This window comes from Panicum virgatum, chromosome 5N (assembly GCF_016808335.1).
Source record: "Panicum virgatum strain AP13 chromosome 5N, P.virgatum_v5, whole genome shotgun sequence".
NCBI classification, from domain to species: Eukaryota; Viridiplantae; Streptophyta; class Magnoliopsida; order Poales; family Poaceae; genus Panicum; species Panicum virgatum.
The window spans coordinates 43,155,671-43,177,134 of NC_053149.1; positions in this window are offsets into that span (position 1 = coordinate 43,155,671).

Genomic DNA, 21,464 nt, shown 5'->3' on the forward strand with positions numbered 1-21,464 from the left:
TAGAACTCTAGCAATGCCAAAATCCCCAACACGAGCTCTCATGTCCTGATTGACAAGAATGTTGCTTGGCTTGAGATCGCAATGGATGATGGGTGGTTGGCAACCGTTGTGAAGATAGATCAAAGCATCCACAATGTCTACGGCAATATCTAACCTCTGCGACAAACTGAGTGATCCTTGCACATTCTGGCCATCAAAATTTGAGTGCACCCATCTATCTAAACTACCGTTGGGCATGAATTCAAAGACTAGCGCTCTGAAATCTTGACCTTGGTGGTTGATGCTTGAACAACATGTGATGATCTTTACAAGACATCGGTGCCTCACTCTTCTTAGTGCCTCACATTCTGCCTGGAAACTTTTATATGATCCTGAAAGCTGCAGATTAAACACCTTAACAGCCACGACAATGGCTTGATTTTCTAGAGTGCCCCTGTATACTGTAGCATACCTTCCCTTTCCAAGCACATTTGCTTCACAAAATCGGTCTGTTCCATTCAGTATATCATTGTATGGAACTATGGGAAGCTCTATCTCTGCAAATTGAGGTGGCATTTCTTTCTTTGTTGCTATCTTGAACTTTTTGTAATGAAATGCAGCCCAAACAAGACCTGCAATTAAGAGCAGTAGAGCTCCTGCTGTTGGCATTGCTATTATAAGGGACATCAGCACGCCTTTCTTATTACTTCTTGCTGTTACTTTTGGACATTTTGGCAGATGGAGCTGTGATATTCCACCGCATAATGCACTGTTCCCAACAATTGACAGTCCATTTAGATTTCTGAAAACCCCTTCTTTTGGTACTTCACCTTGCAAATTGTTGAAGGATAGGTCAAGGCGGTGTAGCGATGTTGAATTACCTAATAGTTCTGGAATTGCCCCTGAGAAATTATTGTGGGCAAGGTACAGCTCCTGCAAGTTAGTAATGCTGGCAAAGATGCCAGGGATGTCTCCAGTCAGTTTGTTGGCCGTGAAATTCAATCGAGTAAGGCCTTTCACTTTCTTCAAAGTTGCGGGTATGCTTCCTTGGAATGAATTGTCATCAATCAAGAGAATTTCCAATACTATGCAGTTGCCAATTGTACCAGGTATCTCACCTGATAATTTGTTTCCTGACAGGATGAGCTGTTCGAGATTTACCAAATTACCAACGTCGAAAGGAATAGTTCCCTCCAGTAAGTTGTAAGACAAATCAAAAGATATCGATAGTGATGATAGGTGCATAATTTCGTTTGGGATAATGCCAGTAAGCTTGTTACTTGATAGATCTAAGTGTGTGAGTTTGCTCAGATTTCCAATGCTAGGTGAAATCGACCCCTCCAACCTGTTGGTACGTGCTACAATTATGGATAGATCAGTGAGGTTCCCGATGGAGAATGGTATAACTCCTGAGAAGTTGTTGGACAACAGATATAGTTCGTTCAATTTTGTAAGCTTCCCTATGCTTTCTGGAATGACCCCGTCCAGTAAGTTGTTTGTAAAATCAATCCACTCCAGACTTGCCAGATTTCCAATTTCGGATGGGATGACACCAGATATGTTGTTGCTGTCAGCTTCTAGAAACTGGAGGTTGGTGGATAGATTAGTCAACGAACTTGGTAGTTTCCCCGCGAACCTGTTATCACTAATGCACAGAACCTTCAATCTGCTGCAATTCCTCATAGAAGGAATGAAGCCCCATTCTTGCTCATTGTTTGCCTCGAACTTGTTATCCCCCAGAATGAACACTTCAAGATTTTGCAACCTGCCCAATTCAGAAGGGAGAACTCTGGTAAAACTATTGCTAATGATGGAAAGATGCTGGAGCCTGGAGAGATTAGTTAGGGACAGTGGAAGAGCTCCAGTAAATCGGTTATTTCCATTCGTAAACTCACGGATCCTTGGAAGGCTTTTCCCAAGGTCAGCTGGTAGATGGCCATGCAGCTTGTTCTCTGTCACATAGAAGTAATTCAGGGATGACATGTTGTACAGCGAAGAAGGAAGTAAACCAGAGAGGTTGTTGATGGAAAGCTGAAGGAACTGCAGATTTGGATTGTTCCCTATTCCTGCAGGGATCGATCCCTCAAGATAGTTATCTAACAAGGACAAGCTCGTCAGCTGGGAAAGGTTCCCCAAAGACAATGGGATGGTTCCTGTGAAACTGCTATTGGGCAGCTCAAGAACAACTAGGGACGGCATGTTGCCGATCTCATATGGTATGTTTCCTTGTAACCCCTTGCTGTCACTTATGACCATGATTCTGAGGCTTGTGCAGCGGCTGATGTTTCTCGGGATAACACCAGCGATCATGTTATATGACAGGTTAAGGCTCTTGAGGCGGCTGAGGGAGCCGATGCTGGGAGGGATCTCTCCCTGCAGGCCATTGTCACTCAGGTCTAGTGTGCGCAGGAAAGTGAGGTTACCGATGGCAGGAGAGATGGTGCCAGTGAGCGACTGGGAACTAAGCTGCAGGGCTACCACCCGCCACCACCGGTGCCTCTTGCTGCAGGTGACACCCTCCCAGGTGCAGTAGCTTGTGCTCTGGTTCCAGGAGGCCATCACGCCGGAGTGGCCAGAGATCTTCGCCTTGAAAGCCAGGAGAGCTCCCTCGTCACCACCATGGCCTGTTGGAGACGAGGAAGCAGTTGCATTGTTGGTTGCCGTGGTGGAGAGCAGCAGCAGCAGGTGGAGCAGGAGGCATCTGATTCTGACGAGCATCATGGTTGCTGAATGCTTCGAATCAGAGCGCAGAATCGCGGATACAGAAAAGGGTGCAAGCAGTGCTTCAGACTTAGGGCACCACTCCCTTAAGGGTTAGTGCAAATCTCCAGTCAATATTATTAAGGGATCAGTCACTGCAACTGTGTTACAATAATGGTGAAAGCGATATTCCGGTCGAAAGTGCAAATATTTTCTCCGTGGTGCGCAGCTCAATCAATTTCCATTATATAGGTCTTCTGAAGAAATCCTGCAGGATTTCTATGCCCGGGAAATTTTTCAGGTTCAATTACTGTCCATTCGTTGGTGATCATCAACTCGCGAGGCTTCAGATTCTATGCAAGTCTCCGGGTCAAAAGGTATTGATCAGTGCAATTTTGCCAGACTAGGTGCAAGCTAATTTGCCAGTCAAAAAGGATTGGTTCATTTTTAAATCTTTTCTACATGGTGCGCGCATCAATCAATGTAATCTGTGTGACCCTTCCATCATAGAACTTTTTTTCTTTTTAAAAAAGTCCATTTTACTACTTTTGGTTGCTACCTTTTGATTGAGGAGACTTGCTTTTAGGCATTCAGAATGGTTATGCATGCCTGCTTGCTACCTTTGATTGAGCAGACTTGCTTTTAGACATTCAAGTTATGCGACTGATACTGGCATTTAGAACAGTTACTGAATAAATAGGCTCTAAGTGACACAACAGGATATCTTTTGTTTGGGAATTGGATTCTGCTAATATATTTTCGTAGCTGGTCTCCGTGAACTGCTACATCTAGGCAAAATCTGACATATTGAATAGTAAAGAAGTGTACATTATCGTACATCGAAACAGAGAGCAAGCTTCATTTCAACTTAATTACTTTATTATGTCTTCCACATATGTGCAGAATTATTGCCTGCTTCATGGATGTTGGTGGCATTTATATTAGTTCCTTGGTAGCAGTGTTGTTCATTGAAATCTCTATTGTCCGATAGTATAACACTGATTACTTACAAACTGGCATTACACTTTGTAACGAACATGGCTCCATTTAGGCCATTTCGAGTGATTTTGGTGATCGAGTGACAACACAATCAATGGGACTAACGAGTTTGCAAGATCGTATTTGTAGGATTCTTTAGGTCCCTTGGATAGAGTCCAAGCAATATCCAAGACGTCTAATGCACCGTCGAGACGTCCAATGTACCATCGAGACGAGGTGTCCAATCCACCGTAGAGATAGAATTTATTTGGAGTGTCCAAATGATCGCTGTGACGAGTTGGACAAGTGCAACAAGGAAACAAAAAAAACACAGTCGGATCAGATAATCCGACGACCTTAGGGTCGGACTATCCGGGCAAAGCAGACGGTTTATCCGATGAGCTAAAAACCTGGTCGGACTTTGCCTCGGGCTATTCTTCAGAGAGTCCGTTTCCCATGGCTGAATTTATCCTTCAGGGTCGGATGATCCGACGCAGTCAAAAGAGCCCGTCGGATTAAGACTCGAATCATTCTCCAGAGAGCGTGTTTTTCAGGATGGAATTTACTCTTCACGATCGGATGATCCGACGTTGTGTCAGCAGACTGTCGGACTAATGACCAGTGGCAATGATCAGTGACCGTTGTTTTGAATTCAAATGTGGCAGTTGCACCGGATGATCCGACACATCAACTCAAAGAGCGTCGGACTAAAGGGTCGGACAATGACATCAGCAAATGATTTAAATCTTAACGGCCAGGGTGGAATCCAAAGTGGGGTCGGATGATCCGACACCCTTCTTAGAGCACCGTCGGATTATCCGACGCCTACGCAGAAAAAATGCATAACAGCTACTCAACGGCTAAGCTGAGTTGGTGGCCTATATAAGCGCCTCTCCCCGGCCATTTTGGAGTTGCTGGAGTTCAGAGAGATCCTAGACACATTGAAGAACATCTCCAAGCCAACCAAAGAGCAAATTGATCACATTCTTCGGTTTAGTGCTAGTTTAGCTCATGAGTTAGTGAGTGAGCAAGGTTGTGTGCCTTGTGTGCTATGCTTGAGAGCTGCTCAAGTTTGTACTCTGTGTGCCGGCCATCCTTGGAGTCTTGGTGGCTCGCCGGCAACGTCATCGACCCTCCGGCTTGGTGTGGAGCGGCGATGACATCTTTGTGCGGGGGATGTGGAGACCCCCACCCTTCTTGGTGAAGCTCCTTAGTGGAACCCGGGACTAAGATGACCGTGATTGTGTTCACGGAAGAGACTTGGTGGCCGAGAAGCAATACTCTTTGTGAGTGCTTCAATAATGTGGATGTAGGTGTGCCTTTGTGGCTAACCGAACCACAGGATAAATCCTCGTGTCAAAGAGTTTGCTTTCTCTTATCCATCCTTTAAATTTCTGCATTTACTTATTGCAATCTTTGTGCCTTTACTTTAATAGAGTAGAATTTTGATTGGATTGGCTATAGGTTGCATGACTCTTTTGAGACGAGGGTTTTACACTAACTTAATCATAGTTGCACATCTAAATAGCATGATCTAGTTTATGTTTTGTGCAAAATAGATCATAGTTGCACATCTAAATAGCATGATCTAGTTTATGTTTTGTGCAAAATAGTTGGAACTTGAGGTTAAGGTTTTTAGTTTGCCTAATTCACGCCCTCCCCCTCTTAGACTACGAGCACCCGATTCGTTTTACACTTTGATGAAGGACGTAACACGAGCATCCTCGGTGACTTCTTTCGTTGCTTGGGCAAAGACAAGTCCGTGTATGGTTCATCTCCTAAGCTGGTCATATAGTAGCAGCAGCAGCAGTCCTCTGTTCGTGCTCTAGCAGGTAGAAGCACCTGTTCTGCTGCAGTCTGACAAAGCGGAGGGCCTAGGAGTTGCTGCTTCTTTTATGTCTGAACAATCTGTCGCAGGTAGCAGCACCTGTGATGGAATTTGCCACATCTATGTCATCAGCTGCAGAAACCTGATGAACCACGCATGTGCTCCAATGAACATAAAAAACACGCCAATTATGAGCGTATTATGCATGTGCTTGTCAAAATGATGCATGTATAGGTGGATGTCAAAATGAGGCATGTATTGGTGAATGTATTCTGATTTTACGAACTAGCTCATCAACCCGTGCGTCTGCACGGGCTAGTAATGTAGTGTTGATTTATGTAATCTACATATTTAGATATGGATGAGTTACTTTTAACATATATATTGATTAATCATTTGTAAAAGCGATGCAAATCTTAATTTATTTGGAATATTATACCTCTCCTCTTGATTTAATCTTTCTTGAAAAATATGAAACTTTCTTGTAAATAATCAATTTTAATACATAATTTTATGTTTGAAAAATGGTATTTGAAAAGATTGTAGGTAAATTGGTTGAGGATTCCAGTGCCTTGTTTCTCTTTTGAAATAATATTTTTCTCCTTCTTGTTCGACCTTTTTTTTGTTCGATTGTCTTTAGCACTGTTTGATATTTTTTTATATATATGTTGTCCTGCTCCATGGTGTACTTTGTATTTGATTCTGTGGAAGACACATTAAATTATTATTATTAGTTGTTGAAACTGAAGAATCTGAATCATGGTAATGTAAAGATATTGAATCTCAATGCTCTTACCTTTTGTTATTCCTCTTGATTTATAAACCTAGATTTACGATGATGAAACAGATGTAACACTGCAATCTATAATAAGAAGGATTAAGTTAATGTCAGCATTGTTTTTATAGGTTTCATTCTTATAGGTCGTTAGGGATGTATGTGCTTACTTATGTAGATTTATGCAATGGAAAGCAGATTGAAGTAGCTGTTATCTGCCTACGTCCTTGGCGATCGGAGTAGATGTCGTGAGAAAACGAAGGGGAAATAAGGAAGGATAAACATATTAGAATATTTAAATAACATATAGACGCTCTCATCTTCAGTTGGATTCTCTCTCACGTGGAGATTAAAGTTTTAGGAATACGTAAACTATCTATAAAGTATTTAAATCTCAATTTTATGGTTTCTTTCTGGCTTTGCTCTCGATGGTTCTACAATCTCCGGTAGCTTTTTCTTTTACCTACAAGTCTTTGGCGAAGGGTTAACTTCTTTTTTATATGGGTCTGTCTCCACAGAAGGTGACTGAGTTAACTTCTTTTTTATATGGGTCTGTCTCCACAGAAGGTGACTGAGTTTATGCTTATGCGTAAGTCACCTGATTATTGTATAAAGTGACTTATATATTGATTTGGCATAAGTCACCCATCTTTCCTGTAGAGTGTCTGTTGGGTTTGCTGGGCTGTAGTTTTGATGTTCGGTTTGCTGGGCGAACTTTTTGGGCCTAGCATTTGTTACTGTAGCACGCCAGGTGTTGGGCTTCTTTGAACTGTGTTGGGTTTCTTTGGAGCAGCTGTTGGGTTTCAATCTGTTTGTTGGACTTGGCAATGTTTTGTTTGGAGCTGTTGGGCTTCTAAATGTTGGGCTTCTACAGGCTTAGGCTATAATATACTAAGAATACACTGAAACGAGTAAAAAAGGACAAATCGAATTGGTTTACAGTAACAACATATTCAAACGTGTAAAAAAGGTCAAATCGAATTTGAAATGGATCAAATGAATGAAACAAAGAAATTTTGCCTCAACATAAATTACTAGAAACCACACTAAACAGTAAGTGGTTCTGGTTAGATAAAGGCTTGCAGAAACACTTAGAATAACCACACTTAATACAAGCAATATATTAATACAAACTTACAAATCCATCACTTAAATATTATAGATAATGTTGTTTGCTGGTAATAACTAAGGCATAATTCAAACATTAACATTCAAACCTTAATGCACATAAGATAACTAAAGGATAATTAAAGGATAACTAAAGGTCTTCAGATCTTCATGTTTTCAGATGCAAATTCAGTTCATCTTTTTGACTAGGGCTTGCTGGTTCACGTCTTCACTGAAACACAAATAATCAGCATAGCAAACAACATCAAAGAAGATCTTCTCTTCACCAACTTTGACATAACGCCCTCGAAGCTCCTCAGTCTTGACCTCGTTGGGGCAGAGAATGAATGCATAGTTGCATGAAGGATCAGCAGCAATGCGGTAATCTGGGACATCCTTTGACCCAACAAGTTCAGCCAATGCTCGAATAGTAACCATATGGCGATCTAACCCGGTACTCTGAAATGACCAAGCCAAAACAAGAAAAGTCTGTCTACCCTCTTCAATGCCTAGATATGTGAAACTTGAACGAGACAAGTTCACCCTTGCCCTACTAAAACCTTTCAGCTTCTGAAAATAAACATAAATAACCAAATATAAAATACAAATTTAGAGGAGCAGTACATATATATGACAGTAAAGATAAGGGCTGTAAATACAGTACATGTATATGATGAGCTAACACACTAAAGAAGTCAAAACAGCAAGTTCAATAAACTAAAGAAAAGAAGAAATTTAAAATTCCAACTAGACTATTGTGCTAGAATTGTACATCTTTCAAACTAATTTGCATATACAAACAATTTAAGAAAGCTGACACTTTAAACTAGACTGACATACCAGAAAACACAACCATCCAGGAAAATAATTAACAAACAACAAAACTACAGGCCTTCTGAGTAAACCAAAGGCTAATTCATCCAAGAAACCAAGTCGACTATTTGACAACTTAACTAAGAATGGAGATGGTTTCTAAATGCAAACATCACTTCAAACTACAATACAGAAAGGGGAAAGGCAAAGATCACATAACAAGACAAGTGCAGGCACTACTCAGACAAATCACAGTACAAGATTTGATGATTGTACATATAAGATGTCATATGTATGAACACTAAAATAAGATGTCATATAAAAAAATTACAAAAATCAGGACAATTTACAGTAACAAATTATAGTACCATTGAACACTAAAATCAGGACGATTTAACTGAACAACAGTAAAGGACATACCTCTTCTGCCCACAGACTCATCTTGCAAAACCCCTTTTGATCTGCACACAGTGTTCTCCCTCGTTAGAGAATTTCTAACAAAACAAATATTCAGTAGGCATGGACAAAATTAAATACTAAGTTTTGTATCAATGAAATACAATCCAGAAAGAAGCTAATTTAACACACTAGACGTAAAAGCCAAAGGTCACAGACCAAATCTGACAGTTTACTGAATACTAAAACGGCTAGAGTTGAAACACATCAATAACAGCCTACATAAAATTCAGAGGAACAGATGGCATTTCATCCTAGAGTTAAACAAGATCAGAGACCAAATCTTACTACACTTAAAGAAGAAAACGAACATACAACAGACATGCAACACTGAACCAAGGCAAATAAAAATGAACAAGAACAGGACCTACTGATGAACAAGAACAACATGTCGTGATGAACAACATATGAAATAGAACAAGAATACAGACAGAAGAGGAACAGGAGAATGAATGCAAAATGAACAGTGGGAAAGAACTAAAAAATTGTACACACCTGCTACTCGAATATGGTGATGCCTTCTTCAGAGCTTTGTCGTCCTCCTAGAGTTCTCAGACCTTTCCCCTTCTCGTGGAGTTTTCAGAACAAAAGAACGAAATGAGTCAGAGGAATAGGCGGGCGGTTAGTAAATAAAGACTTGCGTGGAGGGAGAGGAGATGGCTTGAGGATCAAGAGGCCAAATTAGAGCATTAACCGCTCTCCAGTGATTTGACAACCATTGCCGAGCGTGCGAGACCCAAAGCAGAAGGCCAAGAGTCGTCAAAACCGCTTCGTGATCAACTTTGCTACGCCAAATTTTTTTTTGGGCCATGGGATTGCATAGAGAAGAAAAAGCCCACAAAATCCCAGCCCAACAAAATGAAAGAAAAAAAATTTAAAAACCAAAACTAGAAATGCATTCATCAGGAACAAAACTAAGTAAGTAGAAGCAGGTGAAGAAAGAAAATGTTTTGTTTACAACATTGACAAATAATTAATTTTGCCTCAAAGGAATTGACCAATAAACAACATTTCTTAGGAATGGTTTTGGACAATTAAGGGGCTTTAAAAATCATGAAAAATCGAGAAAGGAAAAAAACATTGCAACACTGCATATATAAATACAACTGTTTTTCACATATAAAAAAGAAATTTTAAAAAGCAATCAGAAGTGCAATTATAAAGATCATGTAATGTTAATTATGAAGCCACAGATAAACCTAGAAAACACATACTTATAGATACATTTTTGTTCATACCACATACTACATTAAAGAAATGTCATTACAGATCCAACCAGAGATTCTTCTTCATAGAACATACTACATTAAAAAGATGTCTTTACATATCCAACTTAAGACAAGGGACCAACCAAAAGGAATAGCCAAACCACCAAGATCTCAAACGAACCAGCAGACCCTTGGGTGGTGGTTCAATTCATCATGGAAAGACATGTAGCGAACACTTCTGACCAAGTCGAAGAAGAACTTGATGTCACCAACAGAGCCATATCTAGCCCTCAAACGCTCAGCAGTAGCTTCATCAGGGCATAGAATAAATGCAAAGCTATGATCTGGGTCAACAGCAAGACGATAGTCTGGAACAATGCGAGACCCCACTATCCTATCCAACATACGAACAGCCAGCATCCATAAATTGGGTAAATCAGCAGTAGGAGACCATGCAAGAACAAGTCTAGTCTGAGCTCCTTCTTTAATGCCAAGATAAGTGAAATTGTCGTGAGACAATGGTACGTCCTCACGTACAAAAGCATTCGGTTGAAAATGGCGAGGCGACATCTCTAAAACAAAAAAATGAGAAAAATAAAGATAAGATAACAAATCTATTTAAAACACAAATTTAATCAATGACATTCAGATAACAGTGACAAAAGTATAAGATTCTCAAAATTAACATAAAGTACAGACACTAGAAACTTTCAGCACCTACATTCAGTCAACACCTACATTCAGTCAGACAAGAAAAGACAACTACAGACAAATAGAAGGCATTATTTGACAAACAATGCTCATAAAGTGCAGAATTATTTCAGAAATATAACAGTCTAAAAGAGTATCATAAATCGCAGGCCCAACTGATCTAAATTGAACTAAACCACTGACAGATAACATAATAAACTACGGCATTCAGTCAACGCCTACATTCAGTTAGACAACTATAGACAACTACAAGCATGTGTAACTGTGTAAGACAAAAAAAAATGAATGGCACATTTTTCAGTTTCCAATTATAAAGTCCTCAATATAGTATACAGTGACAAAAAAATTACAGTACTGATTAATGCTGTAATTAAAACAGAAAATTATGAAATTGAAGACAAAGTAATGATAAACTGAATGCTCGTAGCATTTCAAATACAGTACATGTACTTATTTAATATTGAGGAAACATAAAAATCATAATAAATTGTTTGAAGACAATTTGTAGCAAAGAAGAAATTGTTGACCTGAGCTCTCCTTCCGTGAACTGATGAACTAGAGATCAGCCAAACTCCGCTCTAGACTCCTGCAATCCCAGAAAATAACAGATCGTGAAGACACTAAAATACTTGGGTACATCACATTTGGTAAAACAATGCAATATCAGTGGTTTAAGAAGAGCAATCAGAAATATGAAAACAGAAACTACTTGAAAAGATCTATACAATATCAATCATACATATTTCTTCTGGATTCATATGTAAAAACGAGAAGCAAATAACAGATAAGCTGACATGGGAATTGATAAATATAGAACAAGACAAATGACAGAAAAAAATTATGATATCATGCTACGAGTAACTCTGATACAAATTTCCACATAAGGCCATTATCCATTTCCAATACATAGAATGAAAATACAGATGTCATCAGAAAGTGACAGACTACTACTCTGATACTAGCTAACATTGTAAATAAGCCAAGTTCTTAAGAAAATAAAAATGTTAACTTAGTTAAGCTAACAGCTAAACTATACTGAGTGCATATGTGTGTCTGTGTCTGTGTTTGTGTGTGTGTGTGTGTGTGTGTGTGTGTGTGTGTGTGTGTGTGTGTGTGTGTGTGTGTGTGTGTGTGTGTGTGTGTCTAACACAACTATTGCATCAAACAACCAGCTAACAGCTACTTCAAAACCCACAAAGACAAATAAGCAGCTAACATAATCAAAGTAATCATGACTATTTGCAAGAAATAATGAAAAGCTAGCAGATTTAAATTAAAAGATGAACATTTGTATAAAATTAGAAAATTCTTTACCTGAGTTGTCATTCCCTGAAAATTATGAACTCCTGTCTTGAAATGATCACCTCTATTCCTGTAAAACATGAATTCTTCATCATCTATCTGAACCATTGAAGATGGATTGCTTGTTCTGTCGCAAGGCGAGAGCAACACTAACATTGCAGATAGAAGACTATCTTATGAGGTATTTTGCTAACATCTCAAGCTTTCGTCAATTGTATATTAAAAATGTTAGAATAAGTATTGGACTAAACACATTGTTTGAAACAGGCTCCAATGGGTTATTTCACTAATATGTTGAATGCTCCAGACTTATTTGATGACATGTTAGACTGTGCCTTTGAGGTAAATTATAGTTAATACAAAAAATAAATATTGTGCAGTACAAAATATTTTGTATAGTTACTTTATATCTTGAAACTAATACTGTTTTGCTAATAATTTATTTGCAGCTTGTGCAGTACAAAATATTTTGTATAGTTACTTTATATCTTGAAACTAATACTGTTTTGCTAATAATTTATTTGCAGCATCAAATGCATGTCTCAACCAGCAGAATTGAAGACAGTGAAATGGCAGGAATTGGGCAATATGAACATACCAATGCGCAGCTAAATCAGGAAGATAGTTCAGGAGCCTCCTTGCACAATCCAAGGGAAAATTTGGAACCTAGCAATGAAACAATGGAAGTGGATAATGCATTGGAACAAGAACCTTGCATATCAATTGAGGCAGAAAATTTCCAAGATTACGAAACAAATGCAACTACAGATACAAACACAAATGGACTTGGAGACAATGCACTGATAGTTTCAGATCAGACAAATGGTCCTCCAAGCAATGCAACAGAAGAAGCAAATGAATCTGAACTCCTGGACAATGATATTATAGAGGAAGATATTGAAATCTTCAGGCAGAATCAGAATTTGGAGGAGGCAATTTCTTTAAGCCAGGAGGGTGAAAGTCAACATGTTCCAACTATAGACATGCAGTTCAAATCAGATGATGAAGCTTACAAGTTTTACAATCAGTATGCTTTAACAACAGGTTTTTCTATAGTCAAGTGTGGAAATTATCACCCAAGGGATAAACAAACACTGGGCATGGTTGTAAGAATGACTTTCAAGTGCAACAAGAGAGGAAAAACTTCAGAGGAATGTCCTGAAGCAGAGAAGGATAATGTTTCTGGTGTGCAGGTGAGCAAGTTAGCTAGCAGACGAAAGAAGTACCCAGACATAACAGGTGAAGGTGCTCTAGTTCCAGCGGCTAGAATAAGAAAAACTAAAGTCATCGGCAAGACTAATTGCCAAGCTGAGATGGTCATTACATTAGTCAAAGGTGTCTGGATAGTGACAAGATTGAACCTTGACCACAACCACAAGCTACTAAGCCCAAACTTATCGAAGTTGCTGCGATCACATCGGTACTTCTCGGATCATGAAAAGGCAATGATAAGGACTTTCATAAATATCAATGTTCTAAACAGGCAGATACTGGCTTTCTTATCATACGTAAAAGGGGGCATGTGTAACATCCCGTAATTTTTACGGAATGTTATAATTCCCAAAAATGCGAGTTTCCAAAAACTTTTTGTGTGAATGTGAAAATAGTTAGGATAATATAAGGTTGCCTTCTAAATTCCCTCTAAATTCCTAGTAAATTAAAAACAAATTATAAGGACTCTAATGCTAGTGTGATTTTATTTGGATTTTATTTGGAGTTATCGAATTTACCCTGTTTAAAATTGTTTGTTGGAATTTATACAAATTGTTTTTAAGCTTGATTGAAAATGTGTGGATTTCAAGTTTGAATTGAGCCATTCAAACTTTGAAATCAAATGCTAATATCTAACTCTAAACCACTAACCCCTAACTGGACCTAAACCTGCTAACCAAACCCAGCCCACCTAGCCTACCCAACCCAACCGGCCCGTTCACCCTGCACCGGCCCGATCCATCACGCTCAGCGCAAAAGCCCCCTAACCACCTCAGCCTCGGCCTGCTACCGCCCTTGGCCTGCCTCACCCCACCGACCCAATCCACCCTACACAGGCCTGCCTCTGGCCTGTCTCCCGCGCACCGGCCCGCTCGGCCGTTCAGCCTGCGCGGCCCGCAAGCCAGCAGCCCAACCGGCGCCCTCATCCCCTCACCCACTCTGTGCCGCTGTCGAGCCGGCCCCGCGCGTCAGCCCCACACTTCCCTTCCCTGTTCTTCTTCCCCCAACCACTCCCGCACTCGCCCGACGCCGCGCTCGCCTTCGCCGCTACAGGACAAGCCGCGGAATGGCCTCGCCTGCCACGCCTGCCCCGCCCGCGATGCCGCCGCGCCTCACGACGCCAATCCGGGCCCGCGAGCACCTCGATCTCGACTCGGAGAAGCCCTGGATGGCCGTCACGTCGCCCCGCGCCACGGCCATCGCATCACGACCGTCCCCCTCGGCGTCCGTGCCGCCGTGGGGCACAAGCCACCTCGCGGCGCCGCCTATAAAGCCCCGTCCGGCCGCTAACCCTAAACCCTAGCCCGGGGAATTCTTTTCCCCTTCCGCCGCCGCCAATCGAGCCTAGAACAGAGGAGAGGAGAAGCAAAGGAAGGCGGGAGCAAGAAGGGGAAAGAGGAGAAGGACACCGCCGCCCGACGGAGCTTCATCAAGCCAGTACCCGTACGCCTACACCGCCGCAACTGCTCGGCACGACACTGCATCGACTCGCCACGGCCGCGCCTCGACTCTGCTTCGCCCTTTTCCTCTCCGAGCCGCACGGTAGGCACCCGCTCCACCTCGCCGCCGGTGAGCCATAGCAAGCCATAGGGCCCCTTTACCCTTTGTTTGTGCACGCTGTAGGAGCCCGACGCCGTTCTCACCTTGATCCGTACCGTTTCCACTCAACCCCACCATGGCCTCGCCACGGCGTCGCCATGCGTGCGCCGCGGCCACGCCGGACCTCGGCTTCCCGAGCGTCCGCGTGCTCCATCGAGCCACCTTTTCCCTGCCAGGGTACCTGACCGGACCGCTTCGCCCTCACTCTGCACGCCGCACGGACCTAGCCGTGCCCTTTGGCACACGCACACCTCGGCACCGCCAGATGGCCGCATCGCCGTCCGCCTTGCCCACGCACACACGAGCACGTTCTGGCATGCTCGAGCCTCGCCGCCTAGACCAGCCCCGCGCCGCGCCGCGGCCTCGTCCATGGCGAGCGCGCGCGCCCTGAACCGCCCATGGAAGCCGTCGCCCTCGATCCGCTGCCGCGCCGTTGGCTGCCATGACCAAGTCGCCGCCGTGCCGGCCTTGTCCCGCGCACGCGCTACCTGCACCTTCGCCGCTTGAGCCTGACCTCACCTTGGCCTCGCCATGCACACCTCTCGCCACGCCATGGGCTCTCTGTCCACACACGAGCACACGACATGCGCCAGAACACCACACGCGCACGCTGGCCACACCTTCGCCGTGCCTCACGACCTTGACCTGACTTGCTCGCCTTGCTCGCCATCGCTCGGCCTCGCTGACCACCGCCGCCTTGACCCTATCTTGAACCCGCCTCACCTTGCCGCCGCTCGCAGCCGTTGAACAGCCGTCGTACCTCGTCTCCGCTCTGCCCTGGACCCGCTCCGCATTCGTCATCGCCGCCGCGCGGACGCGCACATACGCGCCAGCCGCCGCGTCGCCACGAGCCCGTGCCTGCCCGGCTTGGCCTCGCCTTCGACCGCCCGAAGACCCAGCCGCCGTCGCCGCCTGGAGGACGCGCCATCGCCGGACCAAGCCGACAGAGGGAGGAGCGGCCACCGACCCACGGGCCACGGACAGCAAGGGGGAAAAAGGAAGTGGGCCGCCAATGCCCGGAGGCCCAGTCTAGTAGTCGAGCTGAGCCGGCCTGCCGATCCGTCTGAGCCGGCCCAGTCCGCGAGCCGGCTTGCAAGCCGCTACATGAGCCAGCCTGAGCCATCCCGAGCCAGCCCAATGAGCCGTGGGCCTTGAGCCGGCCTGTTTCTCTTTGAGCCCACGAACCCAAGCCACCCTTTCTCTTTTTCTTTTTCCTTTGACCAGACCTGACACGCGGGGCCCACTGGTCAGTGACCCGGTGCCGCTGACATATGAACCCCACCTGGACGTGGACCCAGTTGACCGTTGACTTGGTCAATGTTGACCGAGTCAACGTTGACATCATCAAAGGCCATGATGACGTCAGCATTTGGTGGACCCCGTGCTGATGTCATGCTGACGTCAGCAGGACACGTGGCACTCTCTGGTGCTGCCACGTGTCACGCTGTGTGTTTTTCTTTTTCCGAAAACCTTTTATTAATTCCAAAAAATTATTTTAAGCTTCAGAAAATCATAATAAATCAACCGGAGCTCCGAAAATTATGAAATCAGTTTCATAATTCTTCTAAAATCATGATCTACACGTTAGAGTAGGTTTTGTTGTGATTTGGATCTTATTTGAGTAATTTTGTGCATTTTTGCACTTTGGCCCCTATAGTAATCTGTAATTACGATTAGGTCCTGCTGCTGAAGAGAAGACCGACGACCAGGACTACCAGGAGTCTCAGGAGTTCTACGAGGAGCACCCAGGTTCACGCCCATCTATGATTTGAATTCCTATTTAGGCATTGCTTGCTAGAAATGCTAGTGCTCTATTTGTGTGTATGTGATATAAGCCTGCACGGCCTACTTACTTATCCTATTCCTTGTACCCTATGACTCCTTGATGGATTCTTGAATGCTTTGGCTACTATGTGAGAGATTGGGTACGGGAATGCCATGATATGATAGTCTTGCATGCTCGAGGACCCACTTTGTGAGGAGCCAGAGATAGGGCTTTTAGCGGGGGCAAGCTACTGGCCGGGAATGTGTATTGGGCACATTCTGGGGAGCACCTGTGGCGGGTGCGGGAAGAGAAGGAGGGGCGATACCTGTTATGGGTGCCCAAGGAGAGGCTAGACCTGTTATGGGTGCCTTTGGCGGACCACTGCGGAGGACTACGAGATGTGCTTGCCCCGGCTTCTTATGGACATATGTGGTATCTGGGATTTGTAGGACTTTTCGTGCACGCCACTTACCCACTGTGATGGTGGATCCGGTTTGAGCTAACTATGCGCGTCACCAGACCTGTCAGGAGTAGGGTAGTGCGGGGGAGGCCCGATGCTGGGGGAGCATGGGCGCTTGGTGGAACTTCGGATGGCAGGGGGAGAGCCACACAACTCCAGGGTGCCCCAACCACGAAGTTGTTGCATCCCAACCTGGGGGGATAGGAATGGTGCCGTAGCGGTTAGTCTTGATTCGGTGCTTCGGAGACAGTTGGAGTAGCTTGCCGGCTGGATTCGGGGCGAGTGGGTACAGGTGTACAACCCCTGTAGGGTGAAAACTATACGTATAGCCGCGTACTCGGTCATGTACATTCCTACACTTCTGTTACTTCATTTAGAGTAGTAAACCCAGCTTTCTACCTCCCTCTAGTCCACTTCCCCCTGTGGAGTCAGCTGAGGTGCAGGGAGAGGGAGTTCCTGCACCGACCTGGGATGGGTGAGAGACAAGATTATGGTTATGTGTAGATATATAAATACTTGTGCTTGCATAGGAAACCTCAGCCTATCCTTGGCTACTTTTTATACCTTTGCATCCACTTAAAGTTTGCATACGGATGGTGATGTGAACCTATCCCATCCTTGGGGATAGCTTGGCAAGATGCATGATCCGATCAGGAGTTCGACACCAACAACGACGGATGGTACGATTGAAGACTTAGAAGCCCGTGCTATGCTCAAGTTCTGCCTGTGGAGTTGAAGTTCGAGATGAAGGATGGCCTGAAGACCAGCTGCCGTCTCCATTTTCTGTTTGTTCCATTTAGCCCAATGGGCTTGTAATAAATTCGTACCGCAGATCCTACGGATCTTGTAATAATTAAATCCATGTTTGAACTTGTTTTAAGTGAGTATGAACTGATTTACTACCTGAAATGAGTTCTGTATGTGATAGCTAGTGATCCAGGGACTATCACGACGATACAGGGATTCGAGTTCTTCGTTCGAAAACCCGGGTCGTTTCAGCATGGAATTCACAAACATTGTCAAAACTGACATAAGAAATTACAGAACAAGAGTAATGAGGGAAGCTGGACATAATGACATCACACAGGTCATACAGTTCCTAAAGAAAAAGCAAAATGAAGACTCACTATTCTTCTTTAGCTTTGATGCAGATGAAGACAACAAAGTGAGAAATATCTTTTGGTCATATGGGAAAAGCAGGATTGCCTACGAACACTATGGCGATGTTATCAGTTTTGATACAACGTATGAAACCAATAGATACAATCTCAAGTTTGCACCATTTGTGGGTATAAATTAGCACGGAGACAACTTACTGTTTGCTAGAGCTGTGCTCAGTGATGAAACGACTGAAACCTTCAGATGGTTGTTCAATACTTTTCGCATCTGCATGACAGGAAAAGCACCAAAGTCAATGATAACAGATCAAGACAGCTATGAAAGCAGCAATAGAACTAGAGTATCATGAAACTATTCATAGGAACTTTCTGTTCCATATTGTTTCAAAAGCAGAAGTGTACTGTGGGCCAGCATTCAACAAAATCAAAGGGTTTGCAATGGATTTCTATGACATTGTATACAACACACTGACAACACAGGAGTTTGAGTCCCTGTGGAAGTACATGATTGAAAAACATAAGGTTCAGGGGCTGAGATATTTGCAAATCATGTATGAAAACAGACACAGGTTTGTACCTGTTTATTTCAAGGAAAACTTCTTCCCATTCATATGCTCCACATCAAGAAGTGAGGGCACAAATGCAATTTTTAAAGACAATGTTGGGCCAACAACAAGCCTGATATTGTTTGTGCAAGAGTTTGATAGGCAGATGAAGAACATCGATGAGAAGGGCAACCTCAGGGACAAAAATAAAGCACATGAAGTTGCTTTGCTGCACTCTAGATACAATTTTGAAAGACAAGCAAGAGACTACTACAACACACAAATATTTCATAGATTCCAACAGATTGTTAAAGCCACAGGAATGTATATGGTGGAAGAGGTTGAGAAACACAAGGCTTATATTGTCTACAAATCTCAAGATTATACAGAGAAGGAAATTAGACCAAGAAAATACCTTGTCATGGTTGATCTGGAAGAAGAAAACTATATCTATATATGTGCACGCTTCCAAAAGGACGGGATCCTTTGCTCACACATACTGAGGACCCTAATACAATTGAACAGGTACACATTGTCTGAAAAATATTTCATCGATAGATGGAGGCTAATTGAGAAAAAGCAGATCAGAAATCCAACAACAAATATACCAACTGAGTTGAGGGGAGAAGGTACAAATACACTCAGGTACAACTTACTTTCAAGAAAATTTGTTGAGGTTGTTTCTGATGGCTGCACGAGCTTGGAGAGGTGTAACCACATGCTGCAAGGACTTGAAAACCTGCATGATCAGATTAAGATGATTCCTGTCAGAAATCAGATTACAAGTACCAATATTGTAGATGAAGAAATTGTTCTAAACAATGGCAACAACAACAAACAGGATGGTTCAAACAATCAGAATAGTGAGGCAAGCATTATAAGGACAAATGAATCAACAAGGCAGGTCGCACAGCAAGCATCAATGCAAATTGTAAGCGGAACAAGCCAAGTACAACAAAGTTTCGATACTATGAAAAATCCAGATGTTGTGCCACGCAAGGGGAGACCAAGGAAAAATATACCAAAAAGCAAAAGATGGATACCAACTTCGGAACTGGTTAGAACAAAACAAAAAATCACTTGCAGTCGCTGTGGTTCACATGAGCACAACAGAGCAACATGCACTGCTGATGTAGGCGATGCAGCACTGCCAGCAAAGAAAGCTGCAGTATCAAAGAAGAAACCAGGTAAAGATTTGCAAAGTGCTTAAAATTTTAAAATTTCAGAAGGTTGCAAAAGTTAGTAATTCATTTTTTTTGTGAAACTGCAGGTCAGCAAACAAAAAGGACAACTGCAAAGAATCAAACAAAGAAGCAGAATACAAAGATCAAGATACAAGTCAAAATGAAGTTATCATGAGCAATGCAGTTTGATTATGGACATATGATTGTTTTGTCATACAATTTCATCATTCAGGACATTGTAATTAAATTAGATTTGTGTTCATTAGTTTATTCATAAATGCTACATATGCGCAAGTATAGCACATATGTTAACAAGACAAATGTTACAGTTATTTAATTCTTGTTCATATTTACACTATTTATCATACGAATTACAGAACTCAAAATTACTATAATTACTATTAAGTTACTCGTAAGCAATACTCATCAACCACACTTAGTAATATAGAAGAGAAACAAAAACATACCTTGATATTTGTTGACATATTTTATGTTAGTTGGGCTTATGAGCAATTGTTTTTCTGCTTGGTGTCTATTGGGCTGCATTCTGTGTACAACAAAATAGAACCAAACAAATATATTAGTTTCCAAAGTAAATGACATTGGGAACCAATTAAATGACGAAAAAATACCACAAATCAATTGTTACTTGCATATCATGGGGACAAAACGAACAAGATACATCAGACCAGGATGTTGGCTCTATTTACAAGACATAAATAACTCATTGGGCCAACTGAAAGCTCAATCAACTGAAAGCTCAATCAACAAAATTTCAGAAAAATAGCAAAAATATCAAGAAACATCAAGCAGAAAATATCAAAAAAATAGCAAAAATATCAAGATACATCAACAAAAATTAAGGAAGAAAACAAAAAACAAGAACCATAATGAAACGAAGGACAAAGGAAAAAACGCACGAATAAATCAAAATCATGATATTTATACAGAGAACAAAATAACAAATTCAGGTAAAACAAACCATAATAGCAGAAATACCACAATACAAGACCTATTCAACTAGCACAAAGACAAACCATAATAGCAGTTACAAAGTTCATGTGACCATACATCAATATCAACTCAGTACACAAAAGCTCTGAAATAACCAAACTCTGATACAATACCATAACATTGCCTACTACTATTTACAGAGGAACTTAAATTTGCTGATGTCCAATGCTAACAGAAGCATTAATAGTGCTTACACAACAACCTAACACGACTAAATTATCAAAGAGCTTGCAGGCTGAAAGTTATGAAGCATCCTCAGCTTATTCTGCAAATAAACCAAACAAAAATATGTATTAGCACAGCAAAATAAAATAAGTTTTCAAACACAAAAATACTACACTAACCATAGCTTCAAAGTTTGAAATGAGCTCTTTTGCTCCATTCAACTCATTATGCTTGCTGAATACCATGTTAGAGACATATTTCACTCTTATGTCATTAATGTTGGATGATTGAAATTGAGCCATCATATTCACATATGGATCCCACAGCTCAAGAAATTTCATAACAAAGATACCGTCATCATGCTTAGACCAATATTCCCTGTCTTGTTTTGGCACAGGTGCGTAGTGAATAACAAAGTCTTCAAAGTCATAATTGTAACCAATGAACTCGTCCCAAGCCTTGAGGAAATTAGGTATCTTCAAGAAATCAAAAACATCAGATGAACAAAAAAATATATGTAGTTCCCAAAATAGAATGATGCAATG